The sequence below is a fragment of the Aotus nancymaae genome, unplaced genomic scaffold (genome assembly GCF_030222135.1).
Source record: "Aotus nancymaae isolate 86718 unplaced genomic scaffold, 86718_ANA_hifiasm-v0.15.2.pri h1tg000115l, whole genome shotgun sequence".
Classification (NCBI taxonomy): Eukaryota; Metazoa; Chordata; class Mammalia; order Primates; family Aotidae; genus Aotus; species Aotus nancymaae.
This window is the reverse complement of record NW_026988530.1, coordinates 9,071,975-9,081,976: the sequence shown is the minus strand read 5'-3', so window position 1 is coordinate 9,081,976 and position 10,002 is coordinate 9,071,975. Positions and strand designations below refer to the sequence as shown.

At 45.0% G+C, this 10,002-nt stretch overlaps 1 pseudogene; it reads right to left on the bottom strand.

Annotated features, from left to right (window-relative positions):
- Positions 1-3,138: 3,138 nt before the first annotated feature.
- Positions 3,139-3,658, bottom strand: LOC105720590 (prostaglandin E synthase 3-like; annotated as a pseudogene).
- Positions 3,659-10,002: the final 6,344 nt, after the last annotated feature.

Here is a 10,002-nt window from a genome sequence, read left to right as displayed (position 1 = left end):
GGAGTGTACATCCCCCTGTGATATTGTTCATAATATTCAGGTGGAAGAGGATGAAATTTCTCCCAGTATCGCAGAGGGTCTACATCCCCTCCATGATATTGTTCATAATACCAGTCGGGGGAAGGGCGATATTACTCCCAATATCGCAGGAGGTGTGCACCCCCCCGTTATGGTTTTTGAAATATCCAGGAGGGGTGTTGAATGATATTATTCTCAATATCGCAGCAGGTATACATCCCCCTGTAATATTGTTCATAATATCATGGGAGAAAGAGGGTGATGTTCATAATATCACGGGAGAAAGAGGGTGATAGGAGGGAGTGTACATGCTCCTGTGATACTATTGGTAATATCCAGTGGGGAGAGGATGATATTATCTCAGGAGGTGTACACCCCCTGTGTTATCGATCATAATATCCAGTCGTGGGGAGGACGGTATTACCCCCCAATACCGCAGGGGGTGTACAGCCCCCTGTGATACTGTTCATAATATTCAGGGGGGAGAGGATGATACTACTCCGAATACCGCAGGGGGTGTACACCCACCCCCCTGTGATATTGTTTGCAATATCCAGGGGAGGGGAGAGGATGATATCAATTTCAATATCGTATACACCCTGTGTGTACACCCCCCTGTGATATTGTTCATAATATCCGGGGTGGGAGAAAATGATATTACTCCCAATATCACAGGGAATGTACACTGCCCTGTGATATTGTTCGTAATATCGATGGGGGAGAAGATGATACTACTTCCAGTATCACAGTGAGTGTACACCCCCCTGTGGTAATGTTAGTAATATCTAGGAGGGGAGAGGATATTACTCCCAATACGCAGGGGGTGTACACCCTGCTTTGATATTGTTCATAACATCCAGGGGGAAAGAGGATAATATTACTACCATTATCACAGGGGCGAACACCCCCTGTGATATTGTTTGTAATACCAAGGCCGGGGGAGAGGATAATATTAAGCCCAATAAAGCAAAGGGTGTACACCCTCCTGTGATATTGTTTGTAATATCCACAAAGGGAGAGGCTGATATTACTCCCAATATCGCAGGGGATGTCCACCCCCTTTTATATTGTTCTTACAAACAATATAAAATCCAGTGGGGAGTGGATATTAGGAAAAATATCCCCTGAAAATTACAGAGAATATCACGGGGGGTGTACACCTTCTGCAGTATTGGACGTATTATCACCCTTTCCCAACCTGGGTATTAGGAACAATATCAAGGGGGGTGCACAACCCCTGTGACGTTGGCAGTAATATCATCCTCTCTCCCCAGATATTCCCAGCAATATCAGAAGGGGGTGTACACAACCTCGATACTGGGAGTAATAGCTTCCTCTCCCCCTTTTATTATTATGAACAATATCACAAGGGGGAAGTAGTATCATCCTCTCTCCTCCTCGATATTACAAACAATGTCACAGGGAAGTGAACAAGCCCTGCTGTATTGAGCGTAATATCATCCTCACCCCTTCTGGGTATTGCAGAGCATATCACTGGGGGGGTTCACACAGTGTGTTTATGATATCAGGATTAATATCATCCTTTCCACCCCTGGATATTACTCCCAATATCATCCTCTTTCCCTGGAGATTACGAACAGCACCACAGTGGGGTGTACACCCTTTGTGATACCGGAAGTAGTATCATCCTCTCCCCCACTAGAGATTACGAACAATATCACAGAAGAGTGTGCACCTTCTGCGATATGGGGAGTAGTATCATCCTCTCCCTTCCCCGGGCTTGACGAACAATAGCACAGGGCTGTGTACACACAGGGTGTTTATGACATTGGGAGTGATATTATCCTCTCCCCCACCTGGATATTATGAATAGTATTGCAGGAAGTGTACTCCCCCTGTGATATTGGGGGTAATATCATCCTTTCCCCTGCTGAATATTATGTACAACATAACATGGGGTGTACACTCCCTGTGATATTTGGAGTAATATCATCCTCTCCCCGCCCTGAAAATTACCAACAATAAAGTTGGGGGGTGTACACCCACTGCGATATTGAGAGTAATCTCATCCTCTTTCCTTCTGGATATGACGAACTATATCACAGGGGAGTGTACATCCCCTGTGATATTGGAGGTAATAGCATCCACTCCCGCCCTGGGTATCATGTACCATATCACAGGGGCATGCACACCCTGCGACAGTGGAAGTAATATCGTCTCCTCCCTTGGATATTACCAACAATATTACAGGGGAATGTACACCCCTGCGATATTGGGAGAAATAACCCCTCCCACCCTGAATATTAGGAACAATGTCCTAGGGGAGTGTACACCTCCTGCTGTATTGGGAGTAATGTCATCATATCCCTCCCTCCCTAGATATTATGAACAATATCATGGGGGGTGTACACCACCTGTGATACTAAGAGTAATATCATCCTCTCTCCACATGGATATTATGAACAATATCACTGGGTTGTGTACGCCCCCTGTGATATTAGGAGTAATTTTATCCTCTCCCCCGCTGGATATTACAAACAATATCACTGAAAGGTGTACATTCCTTGCGATATTGGCAGTTATATCATCTTCTCCCTGCTAAATATTATGAACAATATCACGGGGGAGGGGGTTGTACACCACCTGTGACGTTGGGAGTAACATCATCCTCTCTCCCTCTGGAAATTATGAACAATACCACAGCAGGGTGCACACCCCCTGCGATATGGAGGCTGATGTCATCCTCTCCCTCCCTGCATATTAGGAACAATATCAGAGGAGGGTGTGCACTCCTGCGTTATGGGGAGTAATGTCATTCTCTCCCCTATAATCTAAAATTTCGTTCTCTTTCTCTAAGCTGAGAGTGTCCTATCATGTCAGTGTCTATGTCATGAAGAAAAGGAGACTTAGGTGAGATGTTTTGATTGATCACAACTGCTGCATCAATTGCCTAGGACCTCAACAGCTTCATGCAAGTCTGGGAGATGCTGATGCATAAGGTTATTGCCTTAGCTGACTTAAAACTACCCCATGCAGTGTACATATCAACCCTTAGTGAAGCTTTTAAAAAACAAACAGGTTGAAACATGGGTTATACAGCATCTGCCTTTAGAGTTATCAACTCAGTAATTCCCTCAATTATCAAATCTTGCAGAGAGGTTATGTTTCTTTCTCAAAATCCAGGTGATGACGATATTCCTTACTCCAGATCTGGCATTTTTCATCATCATTGTCTTGTGAATCTTCATCTGCTGCATCTACATCTGTTAAATCTACATCCTCGTCACCACACATGTCCATCATCTCGGAGACACGATCAAAATTAGCCAGGTCTTCATCTGAATCATCTTCCCAGTCTTCCCAATTGTTGAAGTCCACACTAAGCCAATCGAGCTTTGCCTTTTCTTTTGTTGACCTTGGCCATGACTGGCCAGATTCTCCTTTTCCTACACAACGTAAAATTGATCTGTCTGTTCTTTTATGCTTGGAATCATTTGGATCAATACAGTAAAAAGGATCAATTTTATTTAAATGCTTAAAATGATCACTTCCTCCGAGACAACTGAATATTAAGTTTGGATGTTTCAAAATTTACATGAACATCCTTACTGTCTTCAACACACAATGCAGTGAAGACACAGTCCCTTCGATCGCACCCAGTTGCAGAAGCAGAATGCATTGTGAACGGGGCAGGGGACCGGCGAGCGGGTGGGCGGCCCCCTGGCGGGGCGGCTGCTGGGGCGTCCACTTCTCTCCGCTGGCAGTGGCGGTGGCGACTCCGCCTTTTCTCCCCGGTTGCGGCCTCTTCTCTCTCCCCTCAGGCGATGGCTGCAGCTCAGCTGCTTCTTATTTAGATGCTTTTCTGCTTAGATCAGGGGAAATTGGCTGGATTAAATTAGCCACAGGAGGGCTCCATTGCAGTTTCCGAAAAAAAATTTCTGCAGTCGCCGGCGCAGTGGCTCACGCCTGTAATCCCAACACTTGGGGAGGCTGAGGCGGGCGGATCACCTGAGATCAGGAGTTCGAGACCAGCCTGGCCAACATGGTGAAACCCCATTTCTACTAAAAATACACAATTAGCCGGGCATGTTGGTGGGTGCCTGTGATCCCAGCTACTTGGGAGGCTGAGGCAGGAGAATTGCTTGAACCCAGGTCCAGGCTGGGGAACAAGAGTGAAACTCCGTCTCAAAAAAACAAAACAAAACAAAAAACATTCTGCAGTCATACTTTCTGGTACACAGTTGTGTCTCTGCAGTCTTCAGTGGGCCATGCCTGTTTATAAAGGTGAAATAAGAAGCCAGGGTGGCCGGGTGCAGTGGCTCACGCCTCTAATCCCAGCACTTCGGGAGGCCGAGGTGGGTGGATCACCTGAGGTCAGGAGTTCGAAACCATCCTGACCAACATGGTGAAACCCTGTCTCAACCAAAAAATACAAAAATTAGCCAGGTGTTGTGGCACGCACTTGTGATCCCAGCTACTTGGAAGGCTGAGGCGAGAGGATCTCTTGAACCTGGGAGACGGAGATTTCAATAAGCTGAGATTGTGCCACTGCACTCAAGCCTCAGCAACAAGAATGAAACTCCGTCTCAAAAGAAAGAAAGAAAGAAAGAAAGAAAAAACACAGGACATATAACTCAGGTACCTTTTGGTACCTTTTGGATGTCCATTAACAAAAATCGTAGAAAACTTTCTGGAAACCTAGAGTATATTTCTGTGGGAAATAGCACAAAATTGAGACTTGAAATGATAATCTCTGATTTGTTCATTTTTTAAATCTTAAACATTTAAGCCAAGGTTGTGCCCCTGCACTCCAGCCTGGGTGACAGAGTGAGACTCCATCTCAAAAACAAAACGAAAAACAAATAAACCACAAATCCTACTTTTTCATTAAGTCATCTCCAATACTGCCCATTGGAAGGGATAGTTTCCTTCGCTGATTTATTGCAGCATTTACTGTCCTCGTGAACAATAGGGCCCTTATTATACATGGTCTTGTGGTCTAATTGTGTACATCTTTTCTCATCTGAAAAACGGGGAAATTTTTTGGATGGTAGGGAGTGTGTCTTCTTGCAGTATCTAGCACAGTGTTCTGCATACAGCAGGTATTCAATAAATGATTATTAAATCAAAAAGTCAGATGGATATTTTAATGAATTGACTGAGTGAATCAGTGATTTAGGGGGCCAAAGCCAGTTTTGCAACTCTTAATTCATTGCCCACATGAAAGGCATGAAAGTGTCCGGCATCGATTAGAATGAGTGAAGAGGATTTGTGGAAAATTCTGTCCATGGGAGCCAGAAGCAACTAAGTGAGGGGGTGTTCAGTTGTGGGAGTGGAAGCCCAGAAACTAGAGAAGCCACAAACCTGCCATCCCTGTGCAAGCCTTAGCTGAGAGAGAAGACTTTAACTTTTAATGAAGAGTACAGTTTTATTTATTGCACTAGACTGGACATATTCATCACTGAACCGAGACTAATTTTAAATGACATCATTGGAAGACTTTGTTATTTGAGAGTGACTGAGAGCTATGTGATTCATTTTAGTTTTCATCCAAACAGTAGAGGAAGAACCAGCCCAAAAGATGGATTCAAATGGCCAAGTGAGAAAACAAAATTGTCTTCTCATTTCATCTCAGGAGTCCCACTGTTCATGTAATGGTTTCATGAAGTTGACTTAGTGTCTGTTGATCCTAGCCTGTTGGACATCAGGCAGAGGTGGAAGTAGGGAGAGGAATAAAAACCATTCAAGGGAAGTGGAGGTCATGAAAGGATGCCCGCTCCTGCTGGAAAGGGGGATCCTGGTGCATGATCAGCTCACTCTCATCCAACTTTTTTTTCTTTTTTCTGGCAGGGTCTTGCTCTGCTGCCCAGGCTGGAGTACAGTAGCATGATCTTGGCTCACTGCAACCTCTTCATCCCCTGGGTTCAAGCAATTCTCAGCCTTGGTTAGCTCAAGTAGCTGCGATTACAGGTGCATGCCACCACATCCAGCTAATTTTTGTATTTTTGGTAGAGATGAGGTTTTGCCATGTTGGCCAGGCTGGTCTCGAATTCTTGGCCTCATGTGATCTGCCTGCCTCAGCCTCCCAAAGTGCTGGGATTACAGGTGTGAGCCACCGAGCCCTGCCCCATCCAACTGTTTTGATTGCCGCACAGATGTGGACGCTTCTGCTGGTCATGATCATTTACTTCTCTTCCTCTAGAGGCCTCTCATCTCCCCCTGCAAAACTGCCAACCTGAGTTACTGCCCAGTTTTCCTTCTTGGGCCCCACAGCACAAGCCAAGAGCATGCACCTGGATTTACCAGGCTCCCAGGGGAGTTCTGATTCTTTCAGATCTCTATTAGATTGCTTTTTTAAAAAACAGGTTTCTATTGACTTGCATTTGTCAGTCGTGCTTCTGCACAAACCTAAGCCCTTTTATTCTGTGGGATATTTTCGGAGAAGTCATCGCGCAGTATCTGTCACAGAATGAATTGTTCTTATAACTGGTTTGTTTACAGGTCATGCCTCCAGCTGGCAAGCCCTTGAGAGTTTACCATTTATAGAAGCTGCCCCTGGGATCCATTTGGACTGGTACTTGGGAATTATTACATGTGAAATTATGAACTCACACTTGGGCAATCCTTGGGATTGTCTTAGGAAGAGAAAGATGCATTTTGATGGCTGGGGAAGATAGGAACCAAGTAGACTTGTTTTCTTTTTCTTTCTGTTCTTTTTTTTTTTTTTTTTTTTTGAGACGGAGTCTTAGTCCTACTCTGTCACCCAGGCTGGAGTGCAGTGGCGTGATCTTGGCTCACTGCTACCTCCGCCTCACAGGTTCAAGCGATTCTTCTGCCTCAGCCTCCTGAATAGCTGGGACTACAGGTGTGTGCCTCCATGCAGGCTAATTTTTTTTTTTTTTTTTTTTGAGACAGAGTCTTGCTGTGTCACCAGGAGCCAGGCTGGAGTACAGTGGCGAGATCTTGGCTCACTGCAACCTCTGCCTCCCGGGTTCAAGCAATTCTCCTGCCTCAGCCTCCCAAGTAGCTGGGACTACAGACATGCGCCACCACGCCCAGCTATTTTTTATATTTTAGTAGAGATGGGGTTTCACTATGTTGGCCAGGATGGTCTTGATCTCTTGACCTCGTGATCCGCCCGCCTCGTTCTCCCAAGCTGCTGGGATTACAGGCATGAGCCACCGCGCCCAGCCAGACTTGTTTACTTTTAATGCCCAGGGAGTTGAGGTAATCAAAAATCAGATTTGGCTCTAGCATAATAACAGCAACTGGTCCTTTGGCCACGTGCAGAAAATAAACTGGGATGTTTGTTTTGTCACCTGTCTGCCTTCCCCCTCCTCTGTGCCTTGCTGCCCCTCCCCACGGCCTCCCAGCAGTCCCCATGGTAGAGTCCTGCCACAGCCTGTACATTCTGCATAGTGGCCCCTATTTGGGACTTTTCTGTCCTTCCATGATGACCAGTGCTAGGAGAGCAGCTAGGAAATCTGACATGTACATCAAGTGATGAGTGGGTGTTAATGGCTAAATGCATGATGTTTAGGACTGGAGAGAATTGATTTTAAAGTGTGTTGAGGTCGGCCACAGTGCCTTATACCTGCAATCCCAGCACTTTGGAAGGTTGAAAGTGGGAGAATAGCCCAGGACTTTGAGATCAACCTGAGCAACAAAGCAAGATCCACCCCCCATCCCCCCGAATCTCTACAAAAATTTTAAAAATTAGCCTGTGTCTGTAGTCTCAGCTACTTGGGAGACAGGTGGGAGGATCACCTGGGCCCAGGCGTTTGAGGCTGCAGAGAGCTATGACTGCACCACTGCATTCCAGACTGGTTGACAGAGTGATACCCTGTCTCGAAAGAAAAAAAAAAATTGTACTGGGAAAAATTAACTCTGGAAGATTCCTGTGTAGTAAAGATCTCAGCTAGAACCAGTACACCAAGAAATTTATTCTTATTGAATATTTGACTGGAGGAGAGTGGGTTCTGTGTGAATGTTGTTGGTGGAGGGGAGAGGGTCTGAGGGAAAAATAGGAATGCTGAGGAATGAGCTGACATTTGTTAGGCAGTAACATTTCAGTGCACAGATTCTACAGCCAGAGGGCCTGGGTCAGGTCCCGTTTCTACCACATAGCAGCTGATAGCAACTTCAGATAAGTTATTAATCTCCTGTACCCAAATTTCATTTGTAAAATGGGGATATTAGTGGTTAAATGCCTCTCAGGGGTGTTCTGAGTTAATTTATATAATCTACTTAGCACCCACATGGCACATATACGCTATGTAAGCACCAGCTACTAATATTCTTAAGGGTTTATCAAGCCTTCTTCAATGAATTCCTTTCTGAGCCAGGTAAGCAGAGGGGCTGCAGGAAGGACTCTGTGAGACCCAGGGACATAGGAGCACTGTGTTTATTCCTAGCAGAAAAAGTGTGACCCAGATAAAGGAAAAGAACGTTGATATGGTTTGGCTGTGTCCTCACTTAAATCTTAACTTGAATTCTCTCTCCCAGAATTCCCACATGTTGTGGGAGGGACCCAGGGAGAGGTAATTGAATCGTGGGGGCCGGTCTTTCCCGTGCTATTCTCATGATAGTGAATAAGTCTCACGAGATCTAATGGGTTTATCGGGGTTTCCACTTTTACTGCTTCCTCATTTGCTCTTGTTGCCATCATGTAAGAAGTGCCTTTCACCTCCCGCCATGATTCTGAGACCTCCCCAGCCATGTGGAACTAAGTCCAATTAAACCTCTTTTTCTTCCCGCTATGTGTTTATAAAAAATCAGGTTTGTGCAGCATGAAAACGGACTAATACAAACGTTCTGCCTGTTACCTTGGGGAATATGACACAACTTTGGTGCAGTGGGGACCCCAGCTGGGCTTTAGAACCTCCAGGGTTTCTCTCTTTGGGAACATCAGGAGACAGTGCAGATTTCATGGAGAGACAGAGACCAGCACCCATACTGTCGGCGGGGCGACTAGTGTCCATGAGAGTTAAGTGAAATGGAAGAATTGAGAGGCCTGTTTTGTGCACAGAGGAGCCATCCCCTAGACTCTCGGAAATACCTAAGGGAGATTCTTCATGGCACCAAAGCCCTGTACTTAAGAGCAATAATAAGAATGTGTTTAACCTGAGTTATAAGCTGATGGGACCTATCAGTATGCAGAAGCTAGCAAGGCTAGTCATACAAATACAAGAGAACTCATTACATTTGCTGACACTGAGGAAGTCTCCTTGGCCTCTTGCTTGAACTTCTCTTCTTGTTAGCTGTTTGGGTTTTTTTTTTTCTTTCTTCTTTTTAAACCACCTTCCTAGTCTGCAAAGTTGTTTCCTGAATGTCTGGGTTTTAAACATATTTTTGTTTCATCCATGGAAATCAGAAACCAGGCTGGGGAGCTACTTACTTCTTGCCACTGAACTTGGGGATGGGATTCTTTCTTGTGGATGCTGTCTCAAAGCTACCTCTCTAGCCCTCTATGTACAATATTATTCATTAATAAAATAGTGGAAAACGCTGACCCAGATATCCTCAGGAAAGCCGAGATCGCACTGGAGCAAGGATTGAAGCCCCTCTGCTTGCTGATGGTGTAATATACTCAAGCAGGTGCCGTCTCAATGCTAGATAAGTGTGAAGAGACCTGGCCATGCTTCTTCCACGTGCTCCTTGGTGGATGAATGGGCTGGCTCTGAGTGCTTAAGGATTGATTGCCTCAGTCAGGGACCTGTGATCAGCATCTCTAAGTTTAGCACTCAATTGTTCTAAACAATTACTTCATAGGTACTAGTCTTGTTTTTGCAGATAGGTGATCATTTCTTTGGTATTTCTGCGGTGTTTAGAAGAAACCAGAGCAAAAAAAATAAAAGCTTAATAAATATTTAATTGCTACTGTAAGAAAGTAGAACAATGGAGCAAATATTCTCTCAGCTTGTGTAGTATTTACATCCTTCTTGCTCATATGCAATTTCAACAGTGAGAAGGGATCCTCCATTCACTTTTTAATTCCTCCCTTTGGAATGAGGCTGGTATGGA